The sequence below is a fragment of the Plodia interpunctella genome, chromosome 19 (genome assembly GCF_027563975.2).
Source record: "Plodia interpunctella isolate USDA-ARS_2022_Savannah chromosome 19, ilPloInte3.2, whole genome shotgun sequence".
Taxonomy (NCBI): Eukaryota; Metazoa; Arthropoda; class Insecta; order Lepidoptera; family Pyralidae; genus Plodia; species Plodia interpunctella.
Genome location: NC_071312.1, coordinates 3,537,513 through 3,562,185, shown reverse-complemented (window position 1 = coordinate 3,562,185; position 24,673 = coordinate 3,537,513). Strand labels below are relative to the sequence as shown.

The 24,673-nt window shown below is 34.7% G+C and overlaps 1 protein-coding gene and 1 long non-coding RNA gene across 5 annotated transcripts in view; both read left to right on the top strand.

Moving 5' to 3' along the window:
* The window catches only part of shg (shotgun), a 187,224-nt gene that overhangs the window by 71,609 nt on the left and 90,942 nt on the right, over window positions 1-24,673 (top strand). The window lies entirely within an intron of this gene.
* The window catches only part of LOC128678066 (uncharacterized), a 47,016-nt gene continuing 35,608 nt past the window's right edge, over window positions 13,266-24,673 (top strand). The window contains exon 1 of the long non-coding RNA XR_008405602.1: window positions 13,266-13,315. This is a non-coding gene — a long non-coding RNA (uncharacterized LOC128678066). The remainder of the gene's footprint in view (window positions 13,316-24,673) is intronic.

Below are 24,673 nucleotides of genomic sequence, written 5' to 3'. Positions count from 1 at the left end.
ACTAGGGATGCCGACGACCGTGCGAAGAGAAGACGAAAAATTAGGAGAGCGGACCCTGGGCTCCGACGCTCAACGGCTGCGCAAGAACCGGGAAAACGCTCAGATGAGAGACATATATAGATTTTGACTACTATATCTAACTATTATTATAAAGAGGTAATATGAGCTTGTATGATTGAGACTGGTAATCTCCGAAACTACCTACTACAAAAATTCTTTCACCGTTAGAAAGGTACATTTATATAAGATTGCTTTAGGCTATATTTTATCTCAAAATTCCGCGCAACATTTAGTATATCTTCTTAATAATATTTATTTTTATTTTGAAAGGATATTATAGTTCATATAAATTACGATATTCGATTTCTTTGAGAATGCCTCTCACTTGACCGATTAATCCCTAAATCAGCAGTCAATTAACTAAGAGTCGGTAGATCCTGTGATTCGCAGATTAGTCCACGTTAAACAACTTTGCCTATGTTTTTATATGAGAGCTTGAATACGAATGAGATTATATCTCTAAATAAGAAATTGAAGAGGATACAGATGTCACCCCCTCTCCGGATATATGAACCAGTTAATACTTGATGCATCTTTAAAGTAATCAGTAATATTAGTAAAATTGGATTGGTTTACTCGACTTTTTATTTGTTGTAAATATGATAAAATTACACATAATTTTCTAATGAAAAAAAAAAAAATAAAAACCTTCTAATTTTTCTGTTGAGAGGAATAATCACGCAGGGATAATTCCTGTCAATTAAACTCTCAACAGAAAAATCTGAAGGCTTTTATTTCGATTTTTTATACAGAAATGACATTTTTTACATAAGCTTTCATGGTTTTCAGTGAGATTTTGCATATATGTATAGATATTACATTATTTGTTTGTTGAGGAGATTCCTCGTCTGAAACTAATACTAGGTGAACTATCAGGTCAAGCTTATCATCCATACTAAACGTGTATACATAATTAAAGCACGATCAGTTGAAGACATCAGATTTAAAATTGAGTTACAAAATTCTACCCGAATGTACATTTATTACATACATTGCAAGTTCAACAAAAGTTAGCAAGTTAAATAGAAACTTGTAAAAATATCCTTCTGTATTGTGAATGTTTTGTAACAAGATACCCGTAGATTTTTCCAGGCCAGTGGTGGCGACGTGACGTAAATGTCTACAGCACATTATCAGTTTCTTCTCGCACGATCGCAGATGAGCCTCAAACAGTCCGGCGCAAGCCCATCTTAATGTTGGGCTTGCGACTTGACTTTTTGGGAATAAACTGGGCAAATACTGAGTCTTAAATCCATAGCCATCTCTACGCACGATACTACATAGTTTATTAGGTACATAGATAGCAGGGTTACCAGATTGGAAATGAGGAACTTCCTTATATCCTACAATGGCAAATAATCCAGAGCTATTCTGTAAATATCCCATCTGATCCCATCCCTCTAATATTATAAAGGCAAAAGTTTGTATGTTTGTTACTTTTTCAGGCTCAAACGCTCTATTTGTATAAAAAGTGGTATTTAAATGCCTTAGGTTGACACTTGTACATTTTATCCCTATAGTCGGTATGCGATTTATGACTTGGTCAAAAGTCTGATAGTTAATGGTGCTTTATAAAGCAGATGGATTGATTTTATAATTACGCGGGTAACACCGCGGAGTGTAATGAATTTTTATTTTTATTTTGGTTTTAAATTATTTTTAAGACTACAATAATTTTATTTTATCGTTCACCAAGGGCTTTAGAGCATCATGGTCAATAATGAAAACTGGAACACATGAGGACGAGGGATCAATATTCGTACCTACGAAGCTTCTAATTCCGACGCGCATTTTACTATTCTGCGAATTTTCATATTCATGAGTACTTCCAAAAACATGCAGTTTCAGCTAAAATGAGCCAGCAATAAAATTATTCAAGTGGTATTAGAATTGCGTCTAGACAGTCCAAAGATTACCATAGTAATTGCATATTCGGGGTACCTGCAGTTTTATAGTAATTTGCTGAGTTTACTGCCTCAAAAATGGGGTGTTACAGCATTACATTTGTGATTTCTTACTATATTATACATGCGTTGTTTACGAACCTTTTGTGTTGTAAATTCTCCGGTTTCTAGTTAGACTGAATTTTTGTATGCATTTATGCATTTTTTTTGTACGCAAAAAAAAAGGCAAAGTACGCCATTTTTGCCTAAACGTCAAATTTGACGGTGCACCTTAAGATTATAATCTTTAGTTGCACCGGCAAATTTGACGCTGATATTAAACTGTGCGCCGCTGACGTTTAGACAAAAATGGCGTACTTTGCATTTTTTTGCACGCGTTATAGTTAACGCTGCAACCCACCCTAATCGCGTTATTCATAAAAAATAGCATACTTTAAGCTAAAATATAATATTTGACATTGACAGAAAGAGACAAAACCTACTTTAGCTTATAATGTTTTATATTTTTTATGAATGACTTCGTTTTAAGTTACATTCATACCCTCATTTTTCATAAAATAAATAACATTGTGACCGTAACCAACCGGCGTAAAATCTTTAGATGCAACTGAATTTTAGGGTGATTGACTTTTCAGTATTTTTTTATTACTTATGTATGAAGATGAAAGAGAGAGAAAGAAGCTAAATTACATTCTTATTTATCTAGCTCACTAATCCCTCCTTCCACATAAATAAATAAATATATTAGGACAAATCACACAGTATTTTATAATAACATATTTTATAACAAATACATATATAGATAAACATCCAAGACCCGGGCCAATCAGAAAAAGATCATTTTCCATCATGACCCGAGCGGGGATCGAACCCGGGACCTCTCGGTTCAGAGACACGCACATTACCACTGCGCCACCGAGGTCGTCGTGTAAATAAAGTGCAGCTAATATAGAGTCATACATCACGGCGCAGGTTCCGAAGGTATCGCTCATGAATACTAAGGTTGCAGCTAATGTATTCATTGGAAGCCGTACGATCTGTAATTATGTGACTTACGTCGATGCAGTTTGAGGTTAGTTTAATGGGAGTAGGGAAGTTTTGATTGAGGACAATCGAGACACCACTCCTCATGTTTACGTGTATAAAGTTCCCATATTAGATGTATAAACTCATCATAAGCCGTATTTTTCATCTTAAAACCCGACTCATTATATTATTGGACTCATTATATGACGGATCTGCCATTGATCCGCGATATTTAATATTATTTAATAGACAAGCACTCATCTTGAGAACTAATCAACATCCTCTATCACAGCCCACGGCTGACCTTTCTACCTCAAAAGTATTCCGTTACGGGTTACATACACTTATCTCTTCCGAGAATAGTTTTTTGTCAATAGGGTTTCCATAAAGTGACCTGAAAGAACAAATTTAAAATACTGATATTATACTAGGTAACGGCCGAAAATCAGCGCTGGGCATTTTTGCTTAACGTAACACTCGGCTGTTACCTATTGCGATATTTGTGTGCGTGTGTGTGTTTCACAATAGAGATTATTATGGCGAATTAATCAGATATGGCGATGGGAACCTACCTTTAGTTGCTGACTTAGCAGAAGACATCGATCTGTGTGGTCACATACTTCGTGTTTTCAAATGAGTATTCAGTCATTTCCACTCGACAATAAGAAGCTGGCATAATATGTGAAATAGAGAAGGCAAATCGCTGAAAAGGAAATTATTATGACAAGACGTCAAGTGTCCCATTGCTGAGTGGGACCATGGAATTAGTAGGTACTCAGTACTCTTATTAAATCCATGGGTGGGGACGTACTTATATAACCAAGATCATTGGTTAGACGATAGATAACTAATGTAGCAAATGTAAATAACATTTTTTCATAAATTTCCGCCACGAAACCTGACGTTTGGCGACCCTTCTGTGAGAATCATTGATACAAGTATCAACGGACGTGATGCTAAAGAACACTAAGCTGGAGATTAGAACAATTATAAAGTACACGTGGGTTAAGTGGCTAGAATTTCTGTGACTATAGTATAGCAGATGCGTTCTTGTGATTCACTCTTTCTGCCTCAGTTTTTAAGACTAATTTGGTGGGCTTCAATAATAAATATTGATTTACTGGACACATAAGTTTGTTTTCACATTAAATTTGGTAATTCATAATTTTAATTTTATTTCATTTTAAAGAATATCCATCATAAAACCAGTTAATTTACAGCTCACTTGTTATAATTGATTGAAGCATCTCTAGTTAAGGCCTAAACACTTTGTCAATGCGAAATTGATATGTATGTATATATGTAACAATCGTTTGTACCTTCTACATTGAGCTGGTCAACCTGTTACAGTCAACCTGTTCCAGTCAACGGATACAGTTAACAAGCGTTGGAAGACATATTCTGATTGTTGGTTCACGATTTGAGCCATTTATGCGACCTAACAAGATATAAATCAGTTACTGCATTTTTTCCTACGCTATGTTTATGACAACTTCTTAAATCTTTCACTTATGTATATTTCCCAGTGATATACTTTTTCATTGTCTATGTCTAAATACATAGTGAAAGCCTCCCCTAATTCTTTCCATTTTTTTAAATATCTAATCTGCATTTAATGAGAGGAATGGAAAAAAATATTCCCGCTCCTTCTACCAAACGGAGTTCTAATTGGAGTTACGGGAATCACTCCCGCTTCGTCTCACAGACTTGGACTGATCACCAAACTCTAAATATAACTAACGATCGTGCGAAGTGGTGACGAAAAAGTAGAAAAGCGGTCCCTGGGCTCCAACACTCAACGGCAAGGAAGGAACCGGTAAACAGCTCTGATGAACGAAATATGCTTTTAGTTGCTCAATGCTTACATGTACCTACCAAACCTGTCTAATCAAATTAAAAATTACTTATTCATAAAATTAATTGATCAATTAAAGATGAAATCTCTCCCTTGAACACAGAACGGCAATAAACAATTAATTACAATTTAAAAGGATGATCACTCGATTTTTCCATTTACCCGCCATTTGGACGGGCTCCAATCTCAGCTTAAAAGACATTAAATTGGTGTCTAAACCAATTGTGAACAATTTTCGGACTATCCCAACTTACAGTCATTGAAAGTTTTGTCATATAACCACATTACGTTCCACAATGATCGTAAAACTGACTCCTGGCTTGAGACTCTGGGTTTGGATGCATTCTAAAAACTTAGAACCCACCGCACAAAAGGAGGGTTATATTACGAGAATAATTTACTGTGGCGTGTTGTTCTACCCTAAAATAGAGCCACTCCATATCTTCCCGACAAACACAGCTGATAGGCAACAATAGAAACTGTGAGACTGTTTATTTCACTAGTATATATGCGACTACTGCCACTAGATGGCGTTAGTCATAAAAATCATGTCACATGTCTTTTAGGTGACTAAAATAAAATCAGTGTTAATAGAATATGCTATTCGATAGAAAGATTCCAAAATTAAATCTATAAGATATTTTTTATTCGTTCAGTAAACGTCACGTAAATATTTTTAAAAATTCGCTGACACGACACGCAGTCGCAACAGACAGTATTAATCGAGTTACGTTATTGGCAGATAAATTTGCATGGTTAGTTTTATCTCATTCGTTTTAATGAATAACAGAACGCATCGCATTTCATTGACCCCTAAATGGGTTACCCCCTGTACCGTGCACCTGTTTCGAATTTACAGTCCATTCGAATTCGCTCTTCCGTCTGTCAGAGGCCTTTTAAATTTTTATTCATTATTATCCACGGGGGGTTGAACAGAGCCGCATTTGTGCTCGGATTTTTTGGGCCCAAAGTCATATAATACTACTTGACTAACTACTTGATACCGCTACGTGGATGGTATTTGAAAGATCATTTTTTGGAATATATATTCTGTCACTAGTTTATACCAAAGATTGTATCGTACAAGGTCAAAAGTAGGCAGTAAATCAAAGCACTCGTACAACTACGCAATTTTCGTGCATTCGCGACGGCTTCTGAGTTCGACGATAGTGTGGAGCCGGCATTATCTTTACATTTTGAATCCGGTCCTGTGGTTCGAAATTTGAATAACAATTGAAATTAGGGTGGCCCAATAACTAGTTGCCAGTGCCGTAGGGTATGTTAATCAGGAAAAAAATATGTCGCTTCGTTTAATTCTTTGGTGGTGTAATGAACCGAGATTGTGACACCCTAATCGTATTTTCTATTATATTATGTTGCGAGGCCAATTTATTGCAAGTGTATTTGAGTTTTTCGACATGTGGCGAAGTTGAGTAATAATAATCGTAACACGATACGTTTTTAGATATTTTTTCAAATTTATTTCGCAATATAAAATAGGCATGTAAATAGATAATACAATATATATTTGATACTACAGTGTTGATAACAACGTCAGTTTTACACTTTTTTTTATTGTTGATCTATGATTAAACTTGATCGGAAAGTCAATAATGTTATCACGATACCCTTTTAAAACAACAAAGAATTTACTTGCCTACTGTAACTTTGACCAAAAAAAAGACAAAAAAATAACGACCAAAAATATTGTTTTTCGTCACGTTTCTTACAAAGTACAAACAGGTAAAATTATATAAATAAAAGGGTTCAATATTATCTTGTGACCAAAACAACCGCCCATGGATTAAGCCGACTGTAATGGGAAAGCAGTCATGCAAAAAAATAATTGGTTCTCCCTCAAAGGCCGACCTCTATTCCCATTGATAAAATATAAAAATTTTGATTTCAGAAACTCTGCACAACCATCACCCGAAAGTAGACGTTACTGGACATATACCACCTGGTTGGTTGATGTCCACCACCGCTGTACATAAATTTACATCAATGGGTGGCGTATAAAATATAAGTACTAACTGTTTTAAGCACGGAGTCTTTGCTAAATATATTTTGTTAATCTAATTTAAATAACGAAGTATGTTTACGTATGGTCTTAGTTACATGAAAAGAAAAAAGGTTTCTCATTGTATCTAATGTACAATTAATTCTATTTAAAATTTACACAGGCTACTTAAATTTCCCTTTGTAAAGATCAAATGACTTAGATCAAAAAAAGCTTTTTGAAATATTTAACATTTGACTTGGAATTATATTTCTGGTGTATTGTATTGTTTAAAAAATTATTACTCACTGTAAAAAGATTACTTTAAAATTTTCTGGTTAAAATAACGATTTGGTCACAATATAAATTACTCATCCATAATAATAAACACGTTGAAAAATATTTCCTTTAAACAGAAGGCAATTTTATTGCTAAAGTTTTAAGCATCATAGTCGCGGTCGTAAAAGTTAGTATTTTTAGGCGTAGTAGGTACAGTCAAGATGAGCGGTTTTACGATCGTCGGTCTGTTGCGTTGGTTTTACTGACGCAACTATGTGGACGACTGTACGAATGAGTCTCTGAGTTTTGGTTTCGCTATAAACCTTCAGTATTCATGGATCCCTGAGGAAAATGTCTTTATGTGTTGGTCCAAACTATTCCAAACATAAATGGTACAACTTATTTTGTTATTTCGGGGACGTCACCATCGCCATGTGCACTACTTTTAAAATTCAAAAAGTCTAAAACTTTTCATCACTCTTCTGCTGGTAGTCGCTCGTAGTCAATTTCTTGTCTTATCTGTCCGTTTTCTCGGATTCTTCCGCCCTGTTGGAGAGCAGGGTCTCGCTTTCATAGCTATCTTCCTCCACTTTGCACAGTATTTCGTCCCTGACGACATCAAGCCATCGCTTGGGTTTGACCCTTTTCTGCCAGGAATTTGATTGTTCAATTAACAGCAATGAATTTGATGGCATAAATGTAAATAAAATGTACGATCAAGATTCTTATATTTTTTTGTTTGATATCCTACTAATATAATAAATGCGAAAGTTTGTGAGGATGTATATGTATATGTGTATGTTATGTATGTATGTTTTCTTAATCTTTCACGTAAAATCTACTGGACCAATTGTTATGAAATTTGGTACACGGGTAGAATATAAACTGAAATATTATAATAGGGTACTTTCCCGAATTTTCCACGGGAGCGAAGTCCCGGGGCGTCTTTTATAAATTAAAAAAAAAAAATTGCGCGTAGGCGTGTAAAAACAAATCGCATGTGCTATTCAGGGTGTATCGCCAGAAGTAAAACATTCCTCTGCTAAATGTGCAAATGTACGAACGTTTGTTTACAGCCACTTTGCATATAGATTGTTCCGGCACTCATGAATTCTTATACATTACACTCTGTATCAAATTTCAACTTCACTCACGCACGGCTCAGAGAAAATAATACAGAAGGGACATGTCGTAAATATAGTCACGCGCTAATTACGTACAATGGAAGGGTTGTCATGTTTAAATGAAGTCATAATTTTTGTAGACTTGTGTTTTTGTCCCACGTATTCGCCCGGGTTTGATTTTTGGAGAAAAAAAGTAATCTTATTTGAACACGGCGCGCGGGGTCTGTAACTAAATGTTTCCCAAATTTAATCAAAATTGGTCCAGCAGCTAGCCGTGAAAGCGGAACAGACAGACTTGCACTTATAATGGTTTACGATGTATGGATAGTAGTTGAAGTATGGATATGGAACGATATTATAGTGTGTATATGGATAGTATGGATGCACATGAGAAAGTATGTGGTGAGACATAAAAATACCACTTGCTATCTCTGTTTGATCTCATGAATTACTGAGATAAATCTCAGTCAGTGAATCTAAATCTTCAAAATCATAAGGTTTTATTTTTTAAACTAACCTCGGCCTACGAGGCGTCACAGTCCCGGGAACTTTTTATTGAATGGTTATATTGTTTCTACTGGTCGATGATAAGAGAGTTGTGCTATCAAAGTCCGTGCTCATAACCGAATACTCCAATTAAACGACTATTTATTGGCCACAAAATTTCCTAGTTCGTACCCCGCCGTGATTCCCCCCTATTACGACGTAAGCTATTTTCATTTGCTTAGGTTCTTGCAAACAGGAATTTGAATATTTACTAACTGGTAAATTCGCGTAAAATTGCCGCCTACGGAATTAATGTAAAACATCTACAAATTGGATTATGTAAACTATGAGGCAGGTTCTAAATATTGTTGTGGCGAAGGGGTTCACTACTAGCTTTTACCCACAGCTTCGGCCGCGTTTATCGCGTGCTTCCGCTCATAACTTATTATTATCGATGTCTCGGGATCTAAGCAACGTATCGCGATGAAACCTATACCAGATTTCAAGTTAGACCATCCACTTTTCATAACAGTAATAAATAAAAAAAAAAAACTTTTTAAATATCTTTTTTTATTTATTTAAATGCTCCAAAAAGAAGAAAATAATTTTTTTCAGTTTTTTATTTCAAAAATAAAAACGGCACCCTAAAAAGACAAGTTCCAAAGATTTCGGTCCAAGATTTCTCGGGGCAAGGCGTAAATCTATCAACTTTACAGAATAACTTCATAACGTTGTCGTAAACACAACAATCTTCATTACAATTAGTTTTAGGAGCTTTGAGTCGAAACTATTTTGGGGAACAGAGCTATGAAGAACTTCAAAGGATTTCACTCTAATGGGCTGAAGTTTGGTCTCACGAGGCTAACTCTTTAAATGGTTACCCCAGTTTTTATATCCGTTTAGCCCATAATTTAGGGGTGCGACCAGATGTTTTACGCGGTATTAGGAAACTCTCTGAATTACGGAGATTACAGTGGATTTAAAATTTTAAACAAAACATTTTTGTCTCCTATATACATACTTACATCCATATACACACAAACTTTCACATTTATATTACAAGTCTGAGTATAAAGTATGATTAAAAGTCAGACAAAAGTATAATACAGGTTCAAGACTTCACATTGTTAAAAGAATTTGAAGTTTGAAGACAATTTAGTTATCCAAATTTTATAAAATTGATACATTATGGACAAAGTTCTGAATTTTTATGGTTATTTAAAATTTCTAGAAAATAAGCACAGTTCTTATTTACGTTACTCTCGTTTTATATACAGCGACCTATTTAGACATAACACGGAAAAGTGGAGTATATTGTTCTTAGTCAAAAACGCGCTTTTCCTTTGTAATTTACATTTTGGGTCGGCGTAAATCTAATAATTTTTATCTTTCTGTTCTTTTTCATAAGACCATGTGCTTTATTTTGTGAATAAGTCGAAATAAACGTATAAGGTGAGACAATGTCGTATTAACCTTATTCATTATTTATTCATGTGTTAATATTTAGTGGAAAATTGGCGCCCAACTTGTAACTAACTCTTTTTTGTTTGTAACTCAATGAGCTTCATTAAACTATTTATTACTAAAATGATGTTTTTTTGAAAATGTTATTACAACATAAATTACCATGACCATAAAATCAAATAATCGTTTTGGGACTCAATTTTTTTTTCTGGAATTGATTATGCTACTAGCACATTCAATACCGTGTTGTGTTGTGGTAAGCTGATAATGAGGCTAATTAATCAATACTAGTATGTATTCATTTGATTTTATTTCAATGTTATTCTAAAATAGTTTTAACAAATAAAAAACGTGAAAGATCCCATTTAACCGTAAAACAAAGCGTACAAGATAAAACGAATACAGTTACAGATTTCCTTTTTCAGTGGAACTACCATTACACGAAACATTTGTATTAGTGTAGTATTACAACTCCGCAACCATTACATTCTAGTATTTCTATTAACATAACATTCATTAAAATACACAAACAATGTTTTTGTGTGGAGAAAGCTGTGGGAATCGCCAACAAACATATTTTTATATTATATACAAATTGTTTTTTGCAATGTATGAATTTAATGGTTGACAACCTCGGTGGCGCAGTGGTAAAGTGCTTGCCTCTGAACTTGGGTTCGATCACCGGTCGGGTCATGATGGAAAAAGATGTTTTTCTGATTGGCCCGGGTCTTGGATGTTTATCTATATATGTATATGTTATAATATAGTATCGTTGAGTTAGTGTCCCATAACACAAGTCTAGAACTTACTTTGGGGCTAGCTCAGTCTGTGTAATTTGTCCTAATATATTTATTTATGAAAATAAGCTAAATTAACGTAAATCAGATCGTAAAATAAAACCATTAAATATATGATGCCGTTGGTGAAATAAAACTAAACTCATTCAAACTGACAACAAAAAAAATGTTCTATCGCGATATTTTATTTATTTATATTCGGAATGACGAACGATTGTCATACCGTTTCTTGGAAAATTTGTAAGAATATTAATAGTCTTATCATCGAGAACGCGTAGACTTATATTTATGTCGTCCATTTATTTTGTCCATATTCCGTTTCACATCGCATTTTAGAAAATGAAATTGGTTATTCGATCTTCAGTGTCAAATTGAAATTGTTGTTGTGTCACTTGTACGACTGAATTAGTTTTTTTAGGTGTTACTTTGACTGTTTCATACAATTTGCTGTCCTTGCCCAAAGGCATGGGCACGACTTGACCTTTCGTTGTAAAAAGTAGCTATAGTAAAATAATTCGAGGTTTATTTAGTCAAATTTTCGGGGCATTTAGCGACCAAGATAGTTTGTGGCATGACTTTATTACGACGACTAATTAAATGAGCCACATAAGTCAACAATTTGTATCGACACGCAACAAGGAAAACATCGTGAGGAAACTCTAACATTTTTTCCTTTATTCGACTCACAAATTATTCGAAAATTATTTCACATATAAAAAAATTGCCCTCGATAAATCTGTTTTTTTTTCATCAAATCAATTAAGGCAAGGTTAGCGGTTAATTTCGTTCCCGCCAGTCTGTCTTCATCCGATCGTTTGATGGCTACGCTTGTTCAATTAAAATCAAATTTACTCCCCCTTTGTTTTGCGTTGACAGCTCTTTAAATATAAGAGGAACTTGTCCTCCCTCTGGTGATAATAATTTAATGTTTATTGTGTTAGAAATTCTTCGTTAACTTGCTTTGCAGCTTTGCTCTTGTTGTGGGACGATCAAAATAATATTTATATTCAAAATGGCGGCGGCATTGCTAATTTAACAATGGATTTCTGACGCGGCTTATGGTGTTTTCTGCAAAGACAATAACATTACTTATTAAACAATTTTCTTTCGATATGTTTTGTAGCTAAGATTACGATCACTCTAAATCTGATAATCCATCCGACAAAGGGATCGAAATAAAACCATGACGTACAGTCAACAGCACAGTCACAAGCTTTGCTAAATGGCTGTTATTATTATATCGACTCCTAGAAGTCACCTGTAACTATTTGAATAAATTAAGGTTCCCAAACCTCTGCAGTATTTAAAAGCGCACACTTTATATTTTAAAAAAGAATAATATTCGGGGAGCGTCAATCAAATGCCAAATAAAATTGTCGCAATTCTACTTTTGCAATTTTGCATAATTTTATTGTCTCGTGAATATAACTGGCGTTGACTAGGATTTGGAGGTAAAAATTTGCGTTTAAAAAAATAATAATTAAATCTCTTGATATATCATAATTTATTTCGCAAAATAAATATTTTTTTATTTTCATATTAACGGCACGGACTATTTTTCCAATGTTTCAGCACGGATTTGCACTAACCGTGGTGAACAGCGTAACTGCGTTCAATACTTGTATGGTCGATGTACAACATACAAAAGTTAATAAATTATATGTATATACATTCTATGTATGTTTATGTGAATGTGTATAAGTTATATGATTTTTTCGTTTCATAACGATTTATTCAAGTCGCCTAAAGGCATATGACATGACTTTTGTGACTTACCGCCATCTAGTGGCGGGTAAATAAACAAAATCTGCCACCAGTGCTAGCAATAACAAATTGTTAAGGTGCAAATGCTCCGCGCCGGTCAAATAAATGTTTATATATTGTGTCCCGGTTCTACGCGTTCGACGGGTTAATACTTTTTATAAATATTTGAATTTGTCAACTAGCTAACTGTACATTATCTAGTATAAAAGGAACTGTCAGTTGTATAAATGATTTTTTCTTTTATTTCGATCTATTTTCCATGTCCACTTGCTTTTCATCCATTGCACCTTGATTGACTTTTACAATCCGAGCGGGAAGAGAACCAGCTAGCAAATTCCCCGAGATCACTATAGAAGATCCGGCAAACGTTATTCGAGCCACAATGTAAACTGCTATATAAAGCGCTTGATTTTTCAATGCGATCCCTACAAAGCGCTGCGCACTGTTGATACAGCAGTCTGTTGACGAATCGGATCAGTTTTATATGCATTATTGTTTGTTGCAGGTAAACAATACAATCATTGGACATCCAGCTACAATGGCCATTCAACTGAAAGGTATAAATATATTGGCTTGTTTGGAGCTATGGAGTCTGTTCATTGATTTTAGTTGACTACTCGCGGATTTCAATAAATCATCTTTTTGATTGTGAACTTTTCCTTTATACGTTTTTGAATAGGGTAAAGTTTGCGTGGTAAATCGCGTAATTTACGGTTTAATTATTTATTAGGTCATAAATACATTAACTACATTATCACGCCTGTTTTAAATGGGGATAGGCAGAGACTAGGGAGTCCCACTTGCCACGATCCTGACCAAACTTGCTTCCTATACTCATCACTCTTCGGATATGGGTGTTCCTAATATTTCCCTTACAAAGGAGATAAGCAATTTAGTGGCGCGTTTTTCGAGATTATCAATGTATTTTTTTTTTGTGAGAGTAAAATTTACCAAAATCGGTCCATGGGTTTGATGTCTGTTGTTTGCGATTATCTAAAAAATATGTAACACAATATACACAGACCAGTGAACACATTAGTTTTCTTTGCGTAGCACAGTCGGATTAAAATATAATCGATCGGATCGAGAGCTGTGAACGTAAAAAAGCCTTTGTCCAGCAATGGGATACAAAGCAGATTTAAAAAATATAAAATGAGGTTTATTTCCTATATAAAAGTTTACCCCCTAAAATTAATGAACAATCTCGTTAAGGCGGATTCACACTGACTGGACATCGTAAGCTGTGATTCGAACAAAATACGGTCGTACGTGTCCGCGTCGCCGTACGTTGCATTTTTCACCGCGCAGCTTAACTGACCCAGACTGGCCATTTTTTAGTTTTACATTCTGGTCACGTTGGCGCTACTATCTTCGTTTATCTTTTGCCAATACCACGGCAATGATTTACCGTTCGATATTTGAAATTTGAGTTAATAAGTGATTTTTTTCTTTTAGAGGCATGAAGATTTTTATTTATTATTAGCAATAGGCAGAATCGACTGATCGACAAAACGATATTTTAAGTTTATGTGTAGCATTGTGGGTTACTGAAAGTTTAAAAAAACCTCAAATAGTCGTCGATGTAACGTGCCAGTTTCATCATTGAAATCGCAAAATCGTCTATATGATGTCGCTTGTATACGCTTCAAGCGCTCGCTGGTTCTCAATTTAGCGGGCAATTGGGTAGATTTAGAACAACTTGTCACTTGTAGAATCCGCTGCAGGAAAATTCACGCGGCAATAAATGTGGACAACAGTTGTTGCGAAGATCTGTTGTTTGGTTAAATTTGGTTGCTAAAATTCTTGTTTAGAACGTTTTATTTTTTAGTCTTTCAAATGCACGTGATGCATGATCTTACACATTTTAAACGCACACTCTGCATGTTTTGAAATGAAATCTTTAGGCCCAAGAAGAAAAGGAATCTTTTATTTAATATTATACATATATATACCGTTTTCGTTTTTGTAGATAAGAGTACTTTTTTCGTGTGTTTCAGGAAAATAAATGGAATTGGATTTTGTGGATAAAAGTTGCTCAACGAGTTTAATTGAATAGGAAACATATTTTTTTAGAAAATCCTTAAATTTGCCTAGGTTTATCAAAAAATCTAGCCATTATTTAGTAAGAACGTTCGCCAGCCTGTGTGCCGGGCCCTTAACACGATCTCGGCACGTCGTAATAAATCACAGGTATCTCTCATCTTGCAGAAATTGTTCAACTAAAATCCCGCATAGAATGAAGGCGATTTGCACTTTTAAATTATATTTTAGTTAGTGCCCATTAGCTGGGAAAAGTTTAAATAAAAATAAAATATGATTATTTCAGACTAAAAGATTTTACATTTTATCATTGAAAATTTGAATTAAATTAATTTGATTAAAAATAATTGTTAATGAAAATACACACTCACGTGTGATTCATGTACTTTTATCCTGATACTTTACAGGAGTTGTGCATATTTTTTAACTATCAGACCGTTTTCTCATTTCAAAATGTATGTCGTAAGTAGTCGTAAAAGACATGTCGCGCGACTTGAATAAAGTCTGACACCAGTGTTGACAATAATTTAATAATTGGCACTCTAAAAGAAAGAAAAAAGATTTGAAAGTTAAGCTTTATTATTAGGGTTAAGTTTCTCAGGTTCTTTTAATTCGTAATTAGCAACCCTTTTTGTATTAAGTACTTCACCTTTTAACCTAGTGATCAAAAATTCTTGTAGACTTATTAAATCTTTGCTGAGTCGAAAGTCGTTAATAAATTAAGGAAATAAGCAAGTGTTCAAAATATAGATTCCACAGAATATAAATCTAAAGTATTGTCTTGCTATTTGCCATATTGGTAACAGATAACGATACAATTTAGTAACTTATTATAATATAAAAACATTTTCATCATTCACCGTCAGTCCCAGAAAATAATTTTGAGCTATTTAGTTCAAATAAAGTAATGTCTTTATTTTAAGTAGACTGATGGATATCATGAGACAGACCTAGGCATATTCTTATTGAAATATTGTTACAATTTAGAGAACAATCCTCTTAGAGGCTAAAATATGTTTTTCTCGTTCTCTCAACTTCAAAATTTACAACATATGACATTGACATACAGAGATTTAAAGGCCCCCGTTATTCATAAAAAGTTAAATTATACTTTAAGCTAAAATATGTTTTGTCTCTATCGCACTTTATAATATTTGAAATTGACAAAAAGAGACAAACTATACTTGGGCCAAAATATGTTTTAAATTTTTTATGAATAACAGGGATTGATTAATTTGAAATAATAACTCTAATAATTCTTCTTGGTTTGATGGCGAGGCGATAGTGACAGAACATACGTAAGTTACGTTTTATATATAAGAGGGTTAAACTCCCGCATTCTATTTATTCTGCGAAGCGATCTCACTTCGTAGATTCGGAAGTTGTTACAAAATTAATTACTGTTAAAATAAATCTGTTAAACGTAATGAATTGCTGTTAAAGCCATTCGTTACGTCGATTCCGATCTGAGTTATGAGACTCATTTCCGTATATCACCCGTACTGTCATATTATAAATCTCGTCCGAATGATCTTTGTTATAATTTTCATTAGCCTCTTTCACCCTGTTTTAGCGTAATACCCACTTAATTAGTCCTGAAAACAAAAATAGTTATAAAAAATAGTATAAAATTACATAAATTAATTGTTATTTCTTGTAAAAATTGTTTATTTAAAAAAAATATATATTTTGCATGCTAGTGTCTGAAACCGCTATTTTATTGACATTATGTTACATACAGCATTTAAAGTGAAATAACATTATTTCTATAGAAACAATTAGTACGGTCAACAGCTCATCAAGTTACCCAGCTCATGCTGGGTTACTTGACTATACTAGTCTCTGCCCCGGCCATGGGAAATAGGCGTGGTAACAGTAAAATAAATAAATATAAATATATTAGGACAAATCACACAGATTGAGCTAGCCCCAAAGTAAGTTTGAGACTTGTGTTATGCCATTGCGGATGCTAACTCAACGATACTATATTTTATAACAAATACATATATAGATAAACATCCAAGACCCGGGCCAATCAGAAAAATATCATTTTCCATCATGACCCGATCGGGGATCGAACCCAGGACCTCTCGGTTCAGAGGCAAGCACTTTCCCACTGCGCCACTGAGGTCGACAAAACTATTACCGCGCCACAGAGGATCATACCTCTGTGGCGCGGTAATAGCGGCGAATTTGCAATGAATTAGATGGGTTGATGTTCTTTGACTGTACCTACATTATAGGTCATACTTCTACATTCTTCTTTTATCTATGGTTCCTACATTGCACTTAGTGTCCTATTTGTAAGTTTTTTTTATTTATGTTACGGCTAAAACCCGAAATGCAGCTAGACCTAGGTGCAGCCGGTTCTGAGTTTCTGTCGATACTAATTAATTAACTAAGAAATTCCATGACAATTTATAGGAAGAATTTGTGAAGGAATTATTGCTCTTTAGTTATTCGAACATCCTTCTCTCAAACATGGCAGGTTAGTACAAAATGTGGATAGAAGAGATGATAAAAACAAATCAAATCCCTTTGATAATTATACTTAATTTACTTTTGGTTCTATATATTCGCTCCTATTATGTTGTTCACCTAACACCAAGTGAGTCCGACTGCCTTCAACTCGTCTGCAATGGTTCGCTTCCAGGTTTACTTGGGTCGATCAACTTACCTCTTGCCTTAAGAGAGTCCACTCGAGAGCCTAACTAGGAATATGAGTGCCATTTCGAAGCGTGTGGTCGATCCAAAATTTGTGGCGCTTCATCTGGTGGTCGATTGGTACTTCCTTGCACGTCTTTCATAGATTGAAAGTGGAAATAAAGTCGGACCAGATAATTAATAACTGGCTGGACCGATCATGATAAAGGTCATCAAAAATGCAAAATTAGCAACAGAAGCCATTATCGACCGCGCGATTGCCAAGGCTCGTAGTAGCTATAGTCAAAATAGGTTGATTTAAATTACTACATCAGAAATTGAGACGCAATCGTTCTGTGTTCTAATTATTTTATGCACCAACATGGCAAGAGCTCGAGTGACGTCAAGATGATTTATAAGGGAAGCCCAAAATTGATTGTCCGGCCGTTGTTAACCGAAATATGTCCAAGAAAACAAAGCAAAAATATGACGGTAATAACAATATATGGCGGGCGAAAACCTATTCTTTATTCTGAGATTTCATCAATAACCTCCTTCTAAAGTCATGTATTGATAATGAATTGGTAGACTGTTTTTTGAGATTACTTCTAAAGTATTTTTTAGGGGTTACCATTGATTTTAATTTTTTTTTATTCAACAATCGGCTGAACTGAAAAACTTTGACGTTAGTTTTAACGTGTGCAGAAAAACGCAAAGTACGCCATTTTGTCTAAACGTCAGCGGCGCGCTGGTTAAAATTAATATCATATTTGACGGTACTACTCACCTTTAGCATGATATAAATCACTTATTAACGTCAAAAATTTACTTCAGTCTACTGACAAGCGCAGGTGAAGAATTGGTGCAACAAACTTCACCGTATCCTTTTCTTCAACGACAGAAAATTAACAAATGTGGATCATAAAGAAGTATTACAACTAAGTCCGTCCATCAGAATGACAAGTAAACTAGCGTAATCCTACTAATATTATAAGCGCAAAAGTTAGTGAGGATGTATGTTTGTATGTGTATATGTTCGTTACCCTTTCTTTCTTGTTACTCTTTCTCGACCGATTGTTTTGAAATTTGGCACACAGATAGCATATAATAATAGAATTGAATATAACCTGGAATAGGGTACTTTTTATCCCGTAATCCCGACAGGAGCGAAGCCCCGGGGCGCAACTAGTTTGTAATAATTTATTAAATGTATAAGTGGACTCCTCCTAACTGTTATTAATACGTTCCATTTCACTAAATAGTAATATAAGTGAGCAGTTTCAAACACTTCTAAGACCTCGTTATATCGTAAATAGGCTCTTTAATGAGTTACTTTAATGAGTTGTCTTTTGACGCGTGACTGCATTCATCACCTTAACGAGGTCATTGACCCGCGACAGCTGAGTTCTGTGTACCCCAGTATGAGTCGTGTCAAAAGAACTTAAATAAATAAATAGCAGTGTCACTATAGAAATTAAAACGTTCAATGAGACACAAAATTAGTGTGTAATTGTTATAACTGCTATAGCAGTCGTGCGTCTATAACAGGCAGCGTCGGACATTCGTTAGGCAATTCACTTTACAGTCACTTGACTTAAGCATGAAACACAGGTAGCTGTGAATCAAAATGAGTAAATAGTTCTAAGTAGTTATGTCGTAAATTATATATATATATATATATAAATAACTTGTAAACATTAACTTGTTAAGTTACCAAGCGGCGGGACGGATATAGCATCATAACACAAATTGAGCTATAAGGTACCGTTCGCTAACGGGTTAAAACTTGCCTTGACTTGGCTGTGTTCACTACATTCCTTCGCCAACTCCTCCTCCACAAAAAGAAATAAGGGTTGCGCTCGCGCTCTAAGATGCAAAGATAAGACCCGCGCAAGATCCAACGAAGACCCACGAAGATGCCCGAATGCTCCCGAAGAAGGGTCATTCAACGCTCCTTTAATTGCTGTCCCTTATCTTCCCGCCCTTTCCCCCATCTATGCGTCCTTGTCTCTCTTATTTGAATATGTGGTTTAACCATGATTTAGAAAAGCAGTGAGAATCGTGGGGGAACATAAATTGAATTAATTTGATCCTCAATTTGTTCATGATGTGCATAATTTTGGTTATTCAGTTGTTGGATTTCATTAGTTATGTTTTACGTTGACTTTAAATGATTTGTCGTTCTTTTCGATTGATTTTCCCTGAAGTCGAGTAATTCTGATGTCATCTTACATGGAACATGAAACGACGACTATTACATGTTATATCTCCCTTTTTTCTTATTAATTCCTTACTTTCTTTCATAAAGATATGTTTTCAATCAAACGCATCTTTGATTACATGATCTTCCTTGATTTTTTTGATGATCTACTTCCAATTTATCAATGAAATGTGTGTCTAATTTAAGTTACAATATAATACATTTATCTTGTTCAGTACAAAGTGGCATTTTACTTAAAGGCTTGTTAAACATAAATATAATTACCTGATTCTTGAGCTTGATTTAACGTGATAAAGCTTTAGAATTAACAGCGCTTTCGCTGAAGTAGACTAAAGTTCCAAGGTTAAGCTCTAGTCGACTGTATTCAAGATATTTCACTCGGATTTTGATAACTTTGCCGTCGAAAATTGCGTTATTTGAATAGCAAATGCTAATCGTTCAGCTGAAATTTCAGAATTTTATTAAGATTTTGGATTATGCAAATAATGGATCTAAAACTAAAACTAAAGCACATGAACGTTTTTATAAAATGAAATCCTTCCAGACGTTGGTTTGATTGATCCTTAAATATGTAATAAAAAGAAAATACAAAAAAAAGGTTGATATAGATACTGCAACGTCTTAATATCGTGGATTATAGTGTTATAATAATAATGATAAGTCCACCCGCATAAATTGCAACGCCCTTCAGGTCTCTAACACTATGTGCATTTATATATTTTAATGCACACCAAAAGAAAGCAGTAAAAATCTACGAACTATAAGCATCTCTATTTTTTTTTCTAATAACATTTTTAAATGTCTCACTCCTAGGCAAAGATCTTGTTTTATCTACCATATTTTAATATCTTTGGCAAGTTGTTGCTACGCAGGTAGAAACTTGTGCTACCTTTATATATAAAAAACAAATAACAACATTTTAAAAATGTATTTAAAACTGTGTGTTGTCATAAAAGCGAAATGACAGTTACGGAAAAGGACAAGAGAGGAAAATAAAACTGACTTTTTGTCCGCGTTCAGTTTCAGAGCTTCTTAACGAAGCTCACTACGACTAGACAAAAAGCTCAGTAAAAAACTGACAACGTCCTGCATTGGTGTACAAAAAGTTTTAGATTTTGTTTTTCAAAATCACTCGGGTTCCACTTGATTATGCCCTCATTTCTGATATAAAAAATACATTGTTTTTGGATTTAAGTTAAAATTTTTGTTACTGGCGTTCGTTATCGTAAATTAACAAAATAACTTATAGTCGTCAGTTCAAATCAACTGCGTTTCAGTCATTGGTATAGAAGCAATGAATTTTGTACTGCAAGTCGATTTCACTCGAAGACTGTGCTAATTTAATTTGAAGCACCTATATAGGTCAGTAGGTTTCGAACCTTTCCTCATTAGGCAAGAGCTGTCTAATGTGATGTTTAACTTCCACCATATGAATTGCTATAGATATGTTTAAAGTTCAACATTATACAATTTTTAAAAAAGTGGTTTGAAGGGCCCACTTACATTTGAATAATCCCTAGCAAGAAGTGGCAATAGGCTGGTCATGTCTGTTGAAGAACGTATAACCGGCTCAGTAGACGTGTTCTCGAGTGGAGACCGTGCCTGAGATAAGCGAAGTATAGATGGCTCGATAATGGGACATATTGTACTGGATGTGTTAAACCCAAGCCTTGAAAGAGGTCAATGTACAGTAGTGGACAGTTATAGGTTGATGATAATGATGGATCTAGACTCTCATTTGACAGCCTTGGTAAAAGTTAGTAGACAATTTCAATAGACCATCAAATAGATCAATTTAAATCTGAATCTTGAACAGGACATTCAACCCTGCGCATTCACTGAGCTCACTGCATTATATCACTTATCACCGCGACATAAAGATCTGTAACTGTAACATTTGCATTTGTCCGCACCATCGATCAATTACTAACCATCGTACATCATACTGGCGTCAAACCAACTTGATTCCTCGACGCTGGAGCATGGCAAAACCTAATTGCTTCCATGATTTTGGTGTCGTTAATCATCTTAGACATTTTCAAATACAGAAAAATTTTAGTTGATGCCCAATAAAACCTGTAAAAATCGTCTGGAATCGTCTATAAGTAGTTATCATTTTTAATATTTATAATTTTTGAAATGTGCTGTTTTTCTACGTCAAACATCAGTGTCATCATATCGAAGATATATGGAATAGATTTTCTAAACCTTAATAGATGACACAAATACGCGAAATCCTTGAGAGATCCTCCTTCAATATCTAATGTATATGAATGTAGCGTTTTTTTTATCGAAAAGTCAACGTGTAAATAAATAATGTAACGAAGATACGACAGAATAACAAAACGAGAATCGTTGTCACCACAAGACAAGTCGATCTCTCAGAGGGTCCCATGTTCCAACTTGTTCCAATATTAATTTCTTAATGCGCCTCGGACGACACGTCCGTCCGTCCATTTTCTTGATGAAAAGCGTTATTATTGATGAGGCTTTTATGTCCAAAGTACATTGACAGAAAGTTCGTCTGTCCAGAAAACAGTCGCCTGGCGTTATCATTTCTCTTTTTTTATTCCCAGTCCAGCGAATACGTAGTGCCAAAATTTATTTCAATTCCTTTTGTTTTGCGGTTTGAATAATGTCCTATAGAAATCATATTTATTGTGGGTCTGCTTCGTTCAGCATCAGTGAGGGTGATTTCGAAGACATAATTGGGCATCAGGTAATTTGTGTATAAACAAATTATTATAAAAACTTTTTAGTTCAAAGACAATTTTTTTTATTTTTTTTATTTTGTTTTAAATAAAATATTATTGTCATCTACCCTGTGTTCAACCAGTTGAATAAAAACATGCTTCTTACTTATTTTTGTTTGGGTTGTTTACATTTGTGCAAAGCCCCTACGTTCCGAGTTGGAGGATTTGGGATTTGTAGGGTCCAGATAGGGATTTCATTGTCCTTTGCTCAGTGAAAAAAACAACTTCGCTCTGGGTTTTTAGGAGAACATCTTGACAATGGTAGTACTTATGTGAGGCGGTTGATTCGCGAGAGTGGTTTTCTTATTTCATTTACTGTACATAAACAAAATGCTTGAAATTAATAAATCACACAGATTAACCGCAGGAGAAATCACACAGATTGAGCTAGCTCCAAAGTAAGTTCGAGTCTTTTGTTTTGGGATACTAACTCAAGGATACTATATTTTATAATAAATACATATATAGATAAACATCCAAGACCCGGGCCAATCAGAAAAAGATCATTTTCCATCATGACCCGACCGGGGTTCGAACTCGGGACCTCTCGGTTCAGAGGCATGCACTTTACCACTGCGCCACCGAGGTCGCCGAGGTGAAATGATCTCCCATTTGTGTCAATTAGTCAACTGTTGTCTCCCATTTGTGTCCCTCCCAATGAGTCAACTGAGGAAACACAATGAAATAAAAATTAGTTATGAGGGACGACGGTCACCAAATGAGGTAGAAAATTACCATACAACTTATCAGCCCAATGCGGTTAATCTCATACAAAGTGAGAAACAAAAGATGTCAGCGCTCATTTCTTCTCATGTATTATTCTAATACGCACATTTCTTATATGAGCGAAACGGATGATATATGTCTATAGCGTTCTCTGTTAGCGGGCGTGCTCTCGTTTCGGAGGCCAAGATCTAGTTTTGGATCATTGAGCCAGCGGAATGAAAAAGTACATGTAAACAAAGTAAGTCGATATTGTGTATTTTCAATTTATTTATCATCTCGGGTCGTTACCTTGGCTTCTCTTTTCGCCATCTTTCTATATCTATGTCATCTCGCCCATCCCATCGACTTTATTAGAGATGAATGATTTGTGGCGTGTCAACCTGTTTCTTGGTATGTCACGTCCATCACGTACGTTTCCCATCACATTCATCTTTCTTGCCTTGCCGTCGTTATTGCTTCAAGGAGGGTACGGAATTAGAATCACTTTTCTTCTTGATCGTATTTTTCTTAAGCACAAATAGGAAAATATATCGAATCCATTCGTCGCGTCGTCTCCATCTTCCTCATCTTTTATCCCGTTTCATTTGGGTTCGAGTCTCCTCGTACACGCGAGAAAACTTTGGACCTGGTTATATTCTGCCTCTGAATTTTTATTTCTATGTCGGCCTCTTTTTGTATTTTTTTAATTAGTCAGATAATTAGTTAGATTCAAAAGCCTCGCTTCTCTTACCATGGATCTTATCAATCCACGTTTTCCCGAATGCTCTAAGTTCATCTCACCATCTATTTCTAGGGCTACAACGTTTTCATCGTGATATATTATTTAATTTCATCACACCTGTAGTCCTGCCATATCATGCCAATAAACACTTGTATTGAGGTCGCCTTGATACTCGTATTAGTTAGAGAATGCTATTTAAGTAGCCCTATATATATATAAAGAAAATTCAATTGAAATCGGTTTATATCATATCCATACGAGGTTCATTCTCTATGTTTTCATCATTAATTATCGTCTATGGTTCCTATTTCTGTACAATGTCTATTTTGTGGTTCCCATCATTAAGGTTTTTACATTATGTCGTCGACATTACGGCTTCACCAGACAATTTCTTCGTCGTTTCGTTCTCACGTGCGTCGTCTAGTTAATCAAATTCGAAAGTAATTTATTTTTTATATCCCACTTTGTTTACTCCTATGTAATTACTATTTATTTCGGTAAAATTGGTGTTTATAACATTATTTCTGTTATTATTATTAAGTAGATAAGTTTGTAAGGTATTCACTTTATGTGTTACTCGCATTTCTATTAGGCTTTTATACTGTTATTATTTTATTACCTGAAATAAAATCATTTATTTATTACTAGCTGCAAACCCCGGTGTTACTTGCGTAACTATTTATAATCAAATATTTATGTTTTATGCTTGATAACCTTTTTTATGAATTAAAATGAGACGGGTGCAGTAACCGTTTTACACCTCACTAATTTGAAACTTGTTTTTTGCGGAACCATTATTCAGCCATAAACG